Raw genomic sequence first — 16372 nt, forward strand, 5'->3', positions numbered from 1 at the left:
GAGAGATTTAAAAAAAAAAGGTGGAATGACTATACTTAAACACAAAAGCCTAATGGCTATTTTCAAAAGCCACGGAGAGTCGGATCTAGCAAACAAATACGACTCGGTTAATCTTGACCTGAGCGATTTTGAAGTCAATCTGTACGTCTTTTTGACGCAGAATTGATACGGTAACGCGTCGAGTGAATGAGAATAAAACTAAAGTGGGCCGAAACGTGCCCCGCGACATCAACAATTTTGTGGCGTCAGCGAGCATCTGCGTCCACTTCATCACCTGGCGGATTTATGAGTAGAGTGAGAGGGACCGAGAGAGCCGTCTGGCCAGGAAGGATACGAGAAGAATTTTATAGTCACCACTGATTGGCTTGGTTTGCTGATAAAAAAATATATATATAAAAAAAACACTAATTACGTGCCAACGGTTTTAAGGCTTGCATAATGTCACTACAATGGTACCTAGAGATATGAGCTTCATTCGTTCTGGGACTGAGCTCGTATGTCGATTTTCTCGTAACTCAAACGAACGTTTCCCATTGAAATGAACTAAAAACAAATTCATTCGTTACAACCCTCGGAAAAAACACCAAAAACAGGATATTTGATTGGAAAAACATTTTTATTTCTTTAATCGCCATTTATTAACAAAGTAACACATATATATTTGCAATTTCAACGGCGTACATCCCGCTCAATTTTACTAACAGAAAATGACCGAGCAAAAATAGTTGCGTGTGGCATATTAAATTGTAAAAAGCATTTCTTTTGCGATATTTTGACATCAAAATATGTGCCGAGCTTACTTGTCAATATTTTTTTTCGGAATTCATGTGTCCATGACTAGTTTTTATTCCACATTTTTTGGGATAATTCATATTTGAGTGCAACATTTCTGCAAACAAATTCAGCGTTTTAATGGCAACACCTGGAACACGTAACATTCTTTTAAATTGAAGAATATGACTTTGTCACAAATTTTGGGTCTCTAGTTAACAAAAAAATGCTTTTCAGACACATTACCTGCAATTAGATCATTTCCCATGGCATACCTGATAATATTTCCAGACAGAGCCGTTAGTAATCACTGTTTAATTTGCTAGAAATTGCCTGATAACGTGCCATTAGCCTCACGTGAGCTAAATTTCATGTCAGCGCCATCGTTCCGTACGTCCTGCATCTCACGCTAAATAAAGCGCGCCTGTTATTTTTCTTCACCTATCATTAAAGAAAGCAGAGCAACAGCTGCATGTGACTGAAATGATGAAATGCACAATTAGGTAGTCAATGTTGTGTCCTATCTCGTCCCGCCTTGCTTTTTTACCCGCGTAGACGCGGCCGCTCTGTCTTTTACTGGGTAGACGCTAACTTGCGCTACCTCTCCATTCTGGGAAATGATGTTGCCCATTAACGCAATGCCATTTTTTTGTCTCTCCGTTGCGCAGCCACGTTTTTTTGTCTTTGGTAATTTGCCTTTATTGGTTGGCTTAGCAATTCCGTCTCGACGCGACTTCATTCAATAATGCATGCGTCTGGTTATTGCGCACGCCTGCGAACCCACCTGTAATTGTTGCGCAGCTGGGTGCACTCAGGCGGACGGATGGCGGGCAGAGTCGTAAGAGGGGTTATTGGCATAGGGTTCATTAAAAAACATGCTCACATCTTGTTGGAAACATTATCTGAACATGTTCAGAAGGAATCATTTGTCATCTAGGGAAATATCTGCTTTTGCTCTCTTACTGGATATTAATTGCACTCCCATTTTCCCATTTTATAAGGAGTCAAAGGCTTTTACTTTAGTGTAAAATGTATCATGCAATACAGATGAAACTAGTCCTCCAGCCTAAACACACTCACCAAATTCTTTTTCTACTATAGTCTATCATACTCTGATAGAAAGGGTTCAAACAATCCAAATTAAATCATAATTTAGCACAAGAGTTCACTTTTCATCTATATTGCTGTTGCATTCAACATTTTAGTACCATGATGAAATATTGATATGTTTGCATTTTACTCTGCTTTTATTATGACAGTGTTTCAACCCATTAGACAGCACTCATTTAAGTCAATACAAGTTATATAACATTTTTATAGGATCCTTTACAATGAATGCCTATTGATGGCAAAACACTGAAAAAGATTTTAACCCCCCAAATGTTAAAATACGAAATAAGTAGTACGATATTTTTAAAAAAGACATCTATTGTCTGTCATTTGTATATGTTTTCTTAACCTTTTATTACTGTACACATTTATTTACCAAAAGCAGCTACTTTCTCCTACAAATGTATTATATACTGAAATGTTGTGTTTGGAGAAAATATTGGATTCCAAAGGAACTGACTTTCCACACTGACTTTCAATCAATATCGAGGGTTGTTTGCTTTTTTCTTACCTTCAAAATATTCCGAAAATGATGCACACAAATGTCCTCACAATAGGATAACGCACGACCACTTGCCAACGAGTATTAAATATAACTCGTATTAGCGATCGCCTCGCCATTCGCAATGACTAACGGGAAAAAAAACACTCAAAAAATTTAATGCTCCGCCCATTGCTCGCAGAGACATTACAAAGAGGGAGTTGCGACCACAGAGACTTTTTGAATACTGTAAGTTTTGAAATAATGTCAGCGGTCACTGTTATCTTTGCCCTTGGCTCGTAGTAACGTTGGCCCACCTTCCCAGCCCTAAAAAAATAAAAAATAAAAAAATAAAAATGCAGACATCTGTTGAGTGTGCAGCAAGCTCATAAAAATACGCACGTATGTGCACATTGAAATTTACACGCTTCATTCTATAGGAGTACAGACCTCGTTACCACCTTTCTCAGCATCCAGGGAGACTTTTAACCTGCCTGTAAAAAAGCGGAATCAAATCAGATGAATGACATAAAAAAATAAATAAATAAAACGCCCGTAAGCGGCCACACGGGGAGCAATTTTTGTGTTACTAAGCAGCACATTGCCAAAATAATATTAGTATGGCAGTGACAAGCACGTGAAGGCCAATTGAATCTGGGATAAAAATAAAGGCAAATGAATACAAATGGGGTCTCCTTCACCTGGCGGGGCAAATAAATCACACATGAGCTAATGCAGTATGCTCGCTCACTGTCCACTTCACTTCATCAGATTAACTTTGTGTCCTTCTCTATTAATAATACACTATTAGAGGTGAGCGTGGCTATTTACTGGATACGCCAGTGTCAACATGTCACGATGGCAAAGCTGTTTACTACCATTAAGGTGTCTATTTGCGGGCTATTCACTTCAAGGGTTTCCAGTCGATTGAGGAAAACCTTTGAAATACTGTAGTCCACAGGTGTCAAAGTGGCGGCCCGGGGGCCAAATCTGGCCCGCCGCATCATTTTGTGCGGCCCGAGAAAGTAAATCATGAGTGCCGACTTTCTGTTTTAGGATCAAATTAAAATGAAGAGTATAGATGTATATTAAATTTCCAGATTTTCCCCCTTTTAAATCCATAATTGTAATTTTTAATCAATTTTTTCTGTGTTTTTAGTTAAAAAATCATTTTGTAAAATCTAAAAATATATTTTAAAAAAGCTAAAATAAACATTGTTTTAGTTCTATAAAAAAACGAATATTCTCTTCTTTTAATCCATTTATTTTAAAAAATCTAAATATGATATCTAAAATGGTCCGGCCCACGTGAAATCAAGTTGACGTTAAAGCGGCCCGCGAACCAACCCGAGTCTGACACCCCTGCTTTAGATCTATAAAAACAGACCATATAGGGCTTTTGATCCAGTTCTTTTAATCCAATTTAAAAATAAAATAAAAAAATCTAGATATTAGATCTAAAATGGTCCGGCCCACATGAAATGGCGTTGACGTTAATGCGGCCCGCGAACCAACCTGAGTTTGACACCCTTTCTTTAGTGTATTTCCGATCCTTTTGTTGTAATGGGACCCGGCAAGAATGATACGGGGGCACAAAAGGCACGTCAGCGCTGATAGATGGAAGATAGGGAAAGACTCGCATCAGCTGTGAGTGTTTGGCTGAAGTGAGGCCAGAGGTTTTGTCAGGTGGGGACTTGCACTTTCATGTCTGGGTACTTTTAAAAGGGCAAAGGCTAGTTAAATGTGTCTGTTGTTGCAAATAGCAGTTTCCCATTGTCCAATTTTCTCCCTGAAAGGTGTCGGGATCGTCTGTCGTACAGATTATGCCGTTCCCCGAGGACTTGACAGGTGTTTCGTAGTAAAATAGAGATAATTCATGCAGAAGAGGTGAAGTGAAAGTGAAGGTTCTTGGGAGAACTGTGGCTAATAATGAACAATATCGTGCATATCAGCCTCTATCATTTCAAATCTGTGGAGGATGGATAGCACCGATTTCAAGGGAGTTTCAAGTCGTGGCTCGAATATGATCGGATTTAACTGAATCAGTAATATTGACTGCCATTGAAATTCTTGAAGGGGAACAGGAAAGACTAGGTGTGACTAGACAGGTTGATTGCACAATTTTAAAGCCTTTACTTGAACGCGACTATTAGCTACTGTTTAATACATGCACATTAAGATAATTCTGTACAGTGGTATCTCGAGATACGAGCTTAATACGTTCCGGGACTGAGCTTGTATGTCGATTTTCTCGTAACTCATACGAACGTTTCCCATTGAAATGAACTAAAAACAAATTAATTCGTTCCAACCCTCTGAAAAAACACCAAAAACAGGATATTGGATTGGAAAAAATGTTTAATTTGTTCTAATTCACCATCTATTAACAAAGTATCAAATAACTAGTGGTTTAATATTACTAAAATGTGTTTAATAGAACTAAAATTAGACGGACTTCGCAGAGGGTAGAGAGAGGGGGGGGGGGACAGGAGTGGGAGACTTTTTGCACGGCAACGCGCTCGTAAAATAACATAAACAAATTGAAATGAACTTGGATTACGATGCAGAAACACTCAAAAATAAGTTGAATCGAACCTAACACTAAACTTAATTCTAATTTTGTTTGACATTTTGATACCTTTCTTCTCCCGGGTTGGCTCTTTTTGCCCCGCCTCCACACTGACTTTCAGTCAATATCGAGGGTTGTTTGAGTTTGTATTCCCTTCAAAATATTCCCAAAATAATGCACACAAATGTCCTCACAATAGGATAACGCACGGCCACTTGCCAACGAGAAGTAGTATATACACCATTCGCACTGACTAACGGGAAAAAAAAACACTGAAAAAATGCAACGCTCCGCCCAGTGCTCACAGAGACATTACAAAGAGGGAGTTGCGACCAGAGACATTACAAAGAGGGAGTTGCGACCAGAGACATTACACGAGGGAGTTGAGGGTAGAGAGACAGTGCCCATAATGTTCTTATGAGCAGCATCTCGCGTCTGCTGTCTGCTCGTATATCAAAATTTGTCTCGCATCTCAATATAAATATTTGCCCGAAATTTTACTCGTATCTCAAATTTCTCGTATGTCGAGCCACTCGTATTCCGAGGTAACACTGTATTTGTTTTTATTTTAGATTGAGTCTTAGCTCTACTGTTCAGTGTTTGCACGAGAGGTGACATTGACTTTACCAGGATTCCCTTCACACACATACAGGTGTGAGAGTGAAGTCCTTTTTTGTGTAGTGATGTGTGCATAAAGAAAAGAGCGGCGATCCTGGGGGAGATGCCATCATCTCCCGAGGCAGGACAAAGTCAATACGGGAGTTAGACCCCAATCCCACTGGGAGCGGGCCATCCGAGGCCTGACTTAAAGTAATGGAGAAAGAGTTTTTTTCCCAGTGTTTACAAGATCCCCGCATCTATGTATTGCACCAAGTTGAATAGAGTTGAATACATTTTTTTGATCATTTCAGATTGTGTACGTCGTATAACATCTTTTTTTTCTTGTACTTGTACTCTTCTCTACCTTTTCGATAGCTTTAATGAATATTACACAAACACGCATTCTTTTTATTAGCCGGATGTGTTTCTGGAAATGGTTGGAACGAGAAAGTGTAGCGTATTGATTTATATGGTTGACTTGAACAAATGAGACTATTGATTTTTAAAATGCATTTGAGACCCTCGCCTGCAACACTGGGAGGTAATTGTTGTTGCAAATGAAGACTTATATAAGTGTCTTAAATTTTCTTGACGATGTCAGCTGTTATGTAGATAGTCTAATTTTCAAGATTAATCTCTCACCTTAGAATTTCTCCAAGGTTAATATCTTAAAGTGGATAGGGTTTTTGCAAGCATACATATTATTAACTATGATAAAACTACAAAAAAAAACCTTTTCAGGAACTTTCACCGTATTATAGTTAGTATCAGTACTCCAAGTGGCAGGGTCCTAAGGCCAATTTCCTATAAATGAGGGTCATAAATCTGTTTATTTGATTAAAACATGGTTGCTAACAGGTTTGTACTCGTACTAGATCCTGGAATGGGCCCCGACATAGCACTAAAATGCTAGTTTCTGACATAACCGGTAGTAACTTCACAAAATAAAAACATTGTACATATAAATAAAAACATCTTACATATACAGTGGTACCTCGAGATACGAGCTTAATTCGTTCCGGGACTAAGCTCGTATATCGATTTTCTCGTAACTCAAACAAACGTTTCCCATAGAAATGAACTAAAAACAAATTAATTCATTCCAACCCTCTGAAAAAACACCAAAAGAAGATTATTGGATTGGAAAAAATGTTTGATTTGTTCTAATTCGCCATCTATTAACAAAGGAACAAATACATAGTGGTTTAATAGCACTAAAATGTGTTTAATAGTATTAAAATTAGACGGATTTCGAAAGGGGGGAGAGAGAGAGACGGTCAGAGAGCGGGGGGTATTTTTTGCACGGCAACGCCCTCGTAACATAACATAAACAAATTTAAATGAACTTGGATTGCGATGCAGACACACTCAAAAATAAGTTTAATCGAACCTAACACTAAACTTAATTTTAATTTTTGTTTAAAATGTTGATAACATTTTTCTCCACCCTGACTTTCAGATGCAGCTAAAAGGAACCTATCAAGGGTCGTTTGCTTTTGTATTGCCTTCAAAATATTCCCAAAATGATGCACACAAATGTCCTCACAATAGGATAACGCACGACCACTTGCCAACGAGAAGTAGTATATACGCCATTCCCACTGACTAACGGGAAGAAAAAAAACACTGAAGAAATGCAACGCTCCGCCCAGTGCTCGCAGAGACATTACAAAGAGGGAGTTGCGACCAGAGACGTTACACGAGGGAGATACGGGGAGAGAGACAGTGGCCATGATGTTCTCATGAGCAGCATCTTGCGTCCACTGTCTGCTTGTATATCAAAATGTGTCTCCTATCTCAAGATAAATATTTGCCCGAAATTTTACTCGTATCTCAAATTGCTCGTATATCGGGGCACTCGTATGTCGAGGTACCACTGTAGTCCTGGACAGCCGCGTATATAGGAATCAGTATGGGAACAAAATAACTTCTTGCCGGAATACACCAAAAATGGAGAAGATGGGCCAACACTCTTGTGTGCGAACGTTGTCCCGTGGTGCCGAGTTTCCGGGCTCCCTTTAAATTTGTCCAGGGACACAGCGGCACAAGGTATAATCCACCTGCCAGCGCCGTTCAGCATCAGCGACCATGTGGCAGAAACATTTGGGACTCTCCCATTTAAACACAAAACACCATCAGTGCAGAACCGCAAAAACCATTCTCTCCCTCCCACTCGACACCTCTTCCTTTTACTACAGATGTGTGAGTGGGAAAAAAAGGGGGAGAGTTGTCATTTTTTCCTGCCTCCTGTATTTGTTTATAAAGTCTGTTTTAGTAAATGTAAAAGAGGTGATTAAGGAAAAACTTTTTGTGAGTTGGTGAGCCAAGAGGGGTTGATTACTAGTGCCACGAAATTTCACACACTTCCGACGCAAGAGGGGGAAGCCCCCCGGGGTAGAAAAAGAGAATGATTGGTTCACTTGGATTGGGAAAAGTGCATCTCCCCCATTTAAAAGAAAAAAAAAGGTGTTTTCTTCCAGCGTTAATGACAAATGAACTATCGATTTTGTTGTTTACGATCCAGGGTTCAGTTTGTCCATGATGGACCTCCCTACAGCTGCCTCCAAATGACAGCAGTGCTATCCAAAATAGTGGAGCTCCTCTCTTTTCCCACAAACTTCAAAAACAGCTCGCTCTGCTTTAAAGCCGCCCCGACCAGGTGATATTGATGACGTAGATGCATCGCTTGGCTGAACGTTCCGTCGACAACAGATGAAGCAAGTCCATTGTAGCAATGTAAAAATTTACAGTACTAAAGTGGTACCTCGACATACGAGTGGCCCGACATACGAGCAATTCGAGATACGAGTAAAATTTCGGGCAAATATTTATCTTGAGATACGAGACAAATTTTGATATACGAGCAGACAGCGGACGTGAGAAGTTGCTCATAAGAACATCATGGCCACTGTCTCTCTCCCCGCAACTCCCTCGTGTAATGTCTGTGGTTGCAACTCCCTCTTTGTAATGTCTCTGCGAGCACTGGGCGAAGCGTTGCATTTTTTGAGTTTTTTTTTTTTTTCCCCCGTTAGTCAGTGCGAATTGCGTATATACTACTTCTCGTTGGCAAGTGGTCGTGCGTTGTCCTATTGTGAGGACATTTGTGTGCATCATTTTTGGAATATTTTGAAGGGAATACAAACTCAAACAACCCTCGATATTGACTGAAAGTCAGTGTGGTTGCGGGGCAAAAAGAGCCAACCCGGGAGAAGAAAGGTATCAAAATGTCAAACAAAATTAGAATAAAGTTTAGTGTTAGGTTCGATTAAACTTATTTTTGAGTGTGTCTGCTTCGTAATCCAAGTTCATTTAAATTTGTTAATGTTATTTTACGGCAAGTTAGGAGAAAAGTAATCATTTAGGATAGCCCTACTCTGCTTTCACCTTGCTGCAGAGACACAGGTGAAGGAAAACCTATTGTTCCAAGTGTCTCAACAAGCTAAAGGTTCTTGTTTTCCTGACCTTTGCTATTGATCTTCACTGATCCTTTAAAATGTCAGCCGCCACAGACTTCAGCCACACTTGCTTAAACACTTAAGGTACTGCCATCATACACGCACGGTCATAACTTGTGTACATCTATTTTTTTCCCAGGATCCGTAGTACATACTTCATTTTGACACTGTATTAGAAGCACCTTTGTTTAGGTGGAACAGCTCTGGTAAATATTTATAAGCAATACAGTGACATAAATTTTCACCTCTGAAAGTTTCACTCTGAAATGTACATTTTTAAAAATTGTTTTAGTGTGATTGGGAAGCATTGTAACGAATTAAGCTTGTATCTCAAGGTACCACTTAATAGGCATTTAAAATATCCTACAGCATGCAACATTGACCACATTTACAGATGGTCAGATTTGAAATCAGTGGCCAAAATATAGTAAGCATCCATCCAAAAAACTGCAACATAAAATCTAACAAGATAATAAATAAGTAAAAACTTGACGTGTTTGGGCTCATTCAATTTTAGCATCAGCATCCATATTTTTGTGTTAATAAGAATATAAATTCAATTGTAATGGTCTTTCAAATGACTCCGTAGTGTAATATCTTGCTCTTTTTATGTGGTTCTTAAAAGCATTTTAACCTATAACAGGTAGTTTGCACCACATAATCGATTTTTAGAGCTCACGTTGCGGTTGATTAGCGCCGCACGAACCACAGTCGCTGACCTGATGACCACAAGCACATTTACGCAAAAACCTGCCATACGCTGCCTTATACATTAATGCCAATGATTGCGGTCTTCTGCTCTTTAGGGACCGTTCTGGCTCATTACTATTCACGGCATATTGCTGTCTTGCTTAATTGGAATTTGTTTAGCACAATTTATAAGGGGAGGAAAGACGGAATAAACAGATTTATTGCTAGACGTGCTACTGCCAAGTTAAGGTTATGCATAATTTACGGCGGATTAGTTTAGATGTAGAGGTCATGAAGGCTAAACGGACAACATTGAGGGAGGCGAAACCAAAGTTTGAAATGCAAAGACACGAAGAAAAATTCCCCCACTCGCTCATTACTTTTTGTTTGCGGCCTGCAGGGGATGGAGGATGATGAGGGGAGGAGCGCAACGTTCTACTTAAATCTAAGTCTGCCAATGTGTCATTTGTGATCATCTTCAAATGAGTCACCTTCATTACCGCCGCACGCATCATGAGATTGCCGTCACACGATGCACTTGGCACGAAATCAAGTTTAAGACTTGATGAATCAAGGGTGGAGAAAAGTGGCAGATTTTGCAGCCAATATAGGCAAAAGTCCCATTTTGTTTTTGGGGGGGGGTGCCCCATCCAGCTTCACGCACAACGAGACAGAAATCAACACACACGTGTTTTGGACTTGACTTTTTGCACAGCAACGCGCTAGTAACATAACATAAACAAATTTAAATGAACTTGGATTACGATGCAGACACACAGAAAAATAAATTTAATCTAACCTTACACTAAACTTAAGTCTAAATTCATTTGACATTTTGATACCTTTCTTCTCCCGCCGGGTTGGCTCTGTTTGCCCCGCCTCCATTCTGACTTTCAGTCAATATCGAGGGTTAATTGAGTTTGTATTCCCTTCGAAATATTCCTAAAATGATGCACACAAATGTCCTCACAATAGGATAACGCACGACCACTTGCCAACGAGAAGTAGTACTATACTCCTCTCGTATTAGCAAACAAGCTCCGCCATTCGCAATGACTAACGGAAAAAACACTGAAAAAATGCAACGCTCCGCCCAGTGATCGCAGAGACATTACAAAGAGGGAGTTGCGACGGGAAAGACATTGGTCATGATGTTCTTATGAGCAGCCTCTTGCGGGTTGGCTCTGTTTGCCCCGCCTCCACCCTGAGTTTCAGATGCAACCTATCGATGGTATAGGATAACACACAACCACTTGCCAACGAGTAGTATATATAACTCTCATATTAGCGATCGCCTCGCCATTCGCACTGATTAACGGGGAAAAAAACACTGAAAGAATGCAACGCTCCGCCCAGTGCTCGCAGAGACATTACAAAGAGGGAGTTGCGACCAGAGACATTACACTAGGGAGTTGCGGGGAGAGAGCCAGTAGCCATGATGTTCTTATGAGCAGCATCTCGCGTCCGCTGTCTGCTCGTATATCAAAATTTGTCTCGTATCTCAAGATAAATTTTTGCCCGAAATTTTACCCGTATCTCAAATTTCTCGTATGTCGGGCCACTCGTATGTCGATGTACCACTGTGTTTGGTAATTTCATAGTATTTAAACGAATGCCTCTATGAAGGTTAAATTGCCCGTAGATGTGCAGGCTACATGCCAAGAGTATTGGCACACAGTGGTTTGTCGGCAAAACCCAGTGTTAAATGATCGCATTTCCCACATGTGCTTGTTCACGCAGACCTTTCTTCCTTTAGTTCACAGAGCCTCCGGGTTCTCCTTTGTGTGTGTGTTTGTATAAGTGTACATCCGTGTGTGTGTGTCCGTGTGTGTGCCTCAACAAATCAGGAGTTTAGTGTCGTCTCTCAGCTGCGTGGAAATGTCAGGGCACATCTGCAATTGAAGGATATCAGCAAGACCTGATGGTCACCACACACACACTGAAAATAAACACCACCGAAGCAATGTCGCACCCCGCAAACCGCCAGTTACCCGATACAATAGTGCCGCGCGTATATGAAATTTAGGGAAAACCTAAAAATAGGCCTGCTCTGCTTAACCGTGCGTTAAAATTAAAAGCTCAAGGTCGTTCCGTTCCCAAAAAGGATCCTGAGATTGAAGCGTGTGTATCACACACACAGCATGCGTACCGAGTCTTCTCGTTCCCCCGTCATTCTTTATTGGTGGATTTGTGCGTCGTGGCTTTGTCATTGCTGTGAAATGAAGTTAGCGCCTCCCTTGTTGAGTGTGAAGAAGGAAGAGCGAGGAACAACTTGTGTTGCGCGTGACTTTGCGTTGTCCTTGCCAAACAATCGTAGGCTGAAAACTTGGGACAGTGTGATATATGGGACTGCTGAGGCAAAAATCTTTTAGAGTAGCGATTCCAAACTAGTGGGGCGTGAGAGTGCTGCATGACATCATCTCATTTCGTTCATTTCTCCAGAAGTACGTATTCTTTTCAAGATGATGAAGTCACATGATGTCAATTTTGGAACTTTTTTGTCCGTTGTCCTCGAATACTTTTTCCCTTATGTGCAATTTAATTGTAGCTGTAACTTCTATTTTCATTAGGCAGACCTCATACCTGTCAAATTATAGTAATCGTTGACTGCTAATATTATGTTTTAAGCATGATATGCGCATTCCCCTTTCACATGTCCACCTTTTCACCACAGTGGTACCTCGAGATACGAGCTTAATTCGTTCCAGGACTGAGCTCGTATGTTGATTTTCTCGTACGTCAAACGAACGTTTCCCATAGAAATGAACTAAAAACAAATTATTTCGTTCCAACCCTCTGAAAAAACACCCAAAACAGGATATTGGATTGGAAAAACATTTTTATTTGTTCTAATTCGCCATCTATTAACAAAGTAACAAATAACTAGTGGTTTAATAGTACTAAAATGTGTTTAATATCTGAAAAGCTCCAGTATTTGTATTTAATCAATAAATGCTGCTAGGAAGTGGATTTTACACCATTTTAGTGCAATTTTTGCCATTTCGCATATGGACACATCGACGTTCATCGCTGTCTTTTTCCCGGGGAAATGACACTCCGGGCCCGGTTGTAATGTCTGAAAAGCTCCAGTATTTGTATTTAATCGTTAAATGCTGCTAGGAAGTGGATTTTACCCGTTGAAGGCGCTACAAGGAAATGCATGGACCGCCACTGATTCACCCCCATTTGGAAAAAGTATACCGTACTTCTGGGACTGTAAGGCGCAGTTCAAGTTGAGAAATGCAATAAGATCTCCCTGTGAAGAAATCTAAGTTGACAGTCAACTACAAAAAATATCAAAACAGTGAGTGAGGTTCAGGAACGACGAAAAAGACATCCATCAGTTGGGATTAATGCTTCCTGCCTATTCAGAAACCAAGATAAAACCAAGTCCATGCACAAATATCAGCAGCTCTCGGCACGGTTTGTTGATGTTCATCACTTGCTCGAGCTCAGCCAACTGAGAATAAATTGCCAATTTTTCAACAATAAAGGTAGAATGATAGGAGGGAGCAGGCACCTCTTTTGTATGCTTATGTTTGCATATACCACAGGGACATTTTACTTTTACAGTAGGATTTTTAAACCAAAAAAAAAAGCCCAAGGAGAAAATTCCTGGCAGATTCATCGCACTTCACGTGAGATGAAGACACAGTGAATTGGCTTAAAAGGTTATTTGACTCGTCTGGGCTCGAACAACATGGCGGCGCATTAGTGAAGAGGAGGAGGAGGTGCGCAGGAGTGAAATGATCAAGAGCAAGGAGAAGAAAAACACACACACATATGTGGATGCTTATTTGTATGCGCTAGCTCCAATTTACCAGCAGCTCATCGCGAGAGGGGAATGATGAATATTGTTGATTTGATGCTGCTGCTTGGCACTAAGCAATATGAAGTGGCAGAAAAAAGCAACCTCGAAGCAATCTCGTGTATGGCTTCAATAAACACACCCATGGAAATATAGCTTTGCAGTCTTAATCGGGCGCCACTGTTGTGTTTGCACGCCTATACAGTGGTACCTCGACATACAAGTGCCCCAACATACAAGCAATTTGAGATACGAGTCAAATTTGGAGCAGATATTTATCTTGAGATACGAGACAAATTTTGATATACGAGCAGACAGCGGATGTGTGCGGTCGATTGGTCGCCGGTCTTTTGGTCGCGATCTTTTGGTCGCCCCGACAACGGGCGACCAAAAGACGGACGACCAAAAGACCGGCGACAAAACAAGGTAAAACAACACGGTCTACGCATCAATAAAAGCCAACAATGGCCATGAGCAGTTTCACTGAGCCGACATGTGAGTGTAGAAGAGTTTGTATGTACATGCGTTGTCCCTTTAAGAAGCAACGTCAGTCAGGGTCTTAACAAGTTCTCCAACAAAAAAACAATAAAAGTCAGGGAAATTTTGAGCTCTTCTTTAGCCTAATAATTACTAGGGCATTAAGTATGAATAAATAGTAATTCGCAGTTTGTATTTAGGGAATTTGAGCAATGATTTAAATGGTAATTATCACTTACCTTCCGGGCGACCAAAAGACCGGCGACCAAAAGACCGGCGACCAATCGACCGTGTACCACAGCGGACGTGAGAGGCTGCTCATAAGAACATCATGGCCATTGTCTCTCTCCCCGCAACTCCCTCGTGTAATGTCTCTGGTCGCAACTCCCTCTTTGTAATGTCTCTGCAAGCACTGGGCGGAGCGTTGCATTTCTTCGGTGTTTTATTTCCCGTTAGTCAGTGCGAATGGCAGAGCGATCGCTAATACGAGAGGAGTATATACTACTTCTCGTTGGCAAGTGGTCGTGCGTTATCCTATTGTGAGGACATTTGTGTGCATCATTTTGGGAATATTTTGAAGGGAAGACAAAAGCAAACAACCCTTGATAGGTTGCATCTGAAATTCAGTGTGGAGGCGGGGCAAATGGTACACGGTCGATTGGTCGCCGGTCGATTGGTTGCCGGTCTTTTGGTCGCCCGGAAAGTAAGTGATAATTACCATTTAAATCGTTGCTCAAATTCCCTAAATACAAACTGTGAATGACTATTTAGTCATACTTAATGCCCTAGTAATTATTAGGCTAAAGAAAAGCTCCAAATTTCCTGGACTTTTATTGTTTTTTGTTGGAGAACTTGTTAAGACCCTGACTGACGTCGCTTCCTAAAGGGACAACGCATATAAGTCCAATGATAACTCGTATCTGAAACGGACGCCCCACATATGCTGCTCACCTGCTCAGGTCACATCCAATCTGTCCACTTGGTAATTATCAAAACACTTCATCTTCGACCGGAGCGCCACATTCATCACGCGAGATCCTATCTTTCGTTTTGGGGGGGCTCGCTCTCTCCCACGCCAAACCCGCGTCCCATCTTTCACCATGCTGGCATGGGATTAGACAGAATTTATTGTGCCAAGATGCCGGCTGTTGACACGTCTGTGATCGGCTATTTGATGGGGAGATAAGGGCTGCGCGGAGGCTTTAATAATGTTCTCGTCACTGATTAAAGCTTTTTTTTTGCAACAAGCACTTGTATCTGTGCCTAAATTGCTTTATGGTGAAAATTGTAACAGTATTTTTAGTATAAGCCGGTAATTTACATGTGACGTAATGGCCGTGAGCATATTTGGCTGTGGTGGACCGTCAGGGCCTGCAAGGCCTTCTCTGCTGGCCTAAAACAAATATCCGAATCACAGACTGATGTTAATTATGTTTTGTCCATGAATACTTGTTAAATAATTCCAAATTGTTTGTCAACTTCCTTTCATTGCTTTTCCCCTGGTTGCCCTGCTTCCAGATGTGTGTTTTCATATTTAAGCATCTAACCAATAATATTTCAGCTATTGTTTGTTGCTAGGGTCAGAAATCTGCCTTGAGGCCTTCACAATCAGTTCTGCAGGCTCTACTGCAAGGGTGTCAAACTCGGGTTGGTTCGCGGGCCACATTAATGTCAACTTGATTTCATGCGGGCCGGACCATTTTAGATATAATATATAGATTTTTTTTAAATAAATGGATTAAAAGAACTGGATTAAAAGCCCTGAATATTCAGTTTTTTATAGATCTAAAACAATGTTTATTTTAGCTTTTTTTAAATATATTATTAGATTTTACAAAATGATTTTTTAACTAAAAACACAGAAAAAAATGATTAAAAAATTATAATTATTGATTTAAAAGCATGTTCAGTGCTTTTATGTTTCACCTTCCGTTAATTTTCTCCATACAAGGTTTCTGGTGTTTAAGTGGGTAGGCAAAAAAAAGTTGCGTGTCCTTGTGATTACAACATGTTCAGTGCTTTTATCTTGTAAAAGCACATTTTCTTTTAAAAAGGGCTCCGACAAATCATTTTCACAATAGCAACATTTCGATTTAGGATGAATTTTAAGTGAGAGCAATATGATAAACGGAAGTTAAGACATTTTCGGCTGTCCTGATTGGGTGATTCGGAAGTGATTAGTTTTAACACTGATGGCGAATTCACTGGGAGATCAAATCCCACACTAGTGTATTCAGGTCTGGGATTTATTGGGTTTGTGGCTTTGATTGAATCCATTTACCTGTCCGATACTTGCTCTTCTTCCTCTGTCTGATTTGCACCATCTTGGCCTCATCTCTCACTGCCATCCCCTCATTTCATATCTTTCAATTGTGTCTCCGCTTCATTGCTCTTCAACTTCCCAAAACCAT

At 40.4% G+C, this 16372-nt stretch overlaps 1 protein-coding gene across 2 annotated transcripts in view; it reads left to right on the forward strand.

Annotated features, from left to right (window-relative positions):
* tafa5a (TAFA chemokine like family member 5a) overlaps positions 1-16372 on the forward strand; it is a 116305-nt gene that overhangs the window by 85546 nt on the left and 14387 nt on the right. The gene's annotated exons all lie outside the window — the stretch shown is intronic.

The sequence above is a fragment of the Stigmatopora argus genome, chromosome 23 (genome assembly GCF_051989625.1).
Source record: "Stigmatopora argus isolate UIUO_Sarg chromosome 23, RoL_Sarg_1.0, whole genome shotgun sequence".
In the NCBI taxonomy this organism is placed as follows: domain Eukaryota; kingdom Metazoa; phylum Chordata; class Actinopteri; order Syngnathiformes; family Syngnathidae; genus Stigmatopora; species Stigmatopora argus.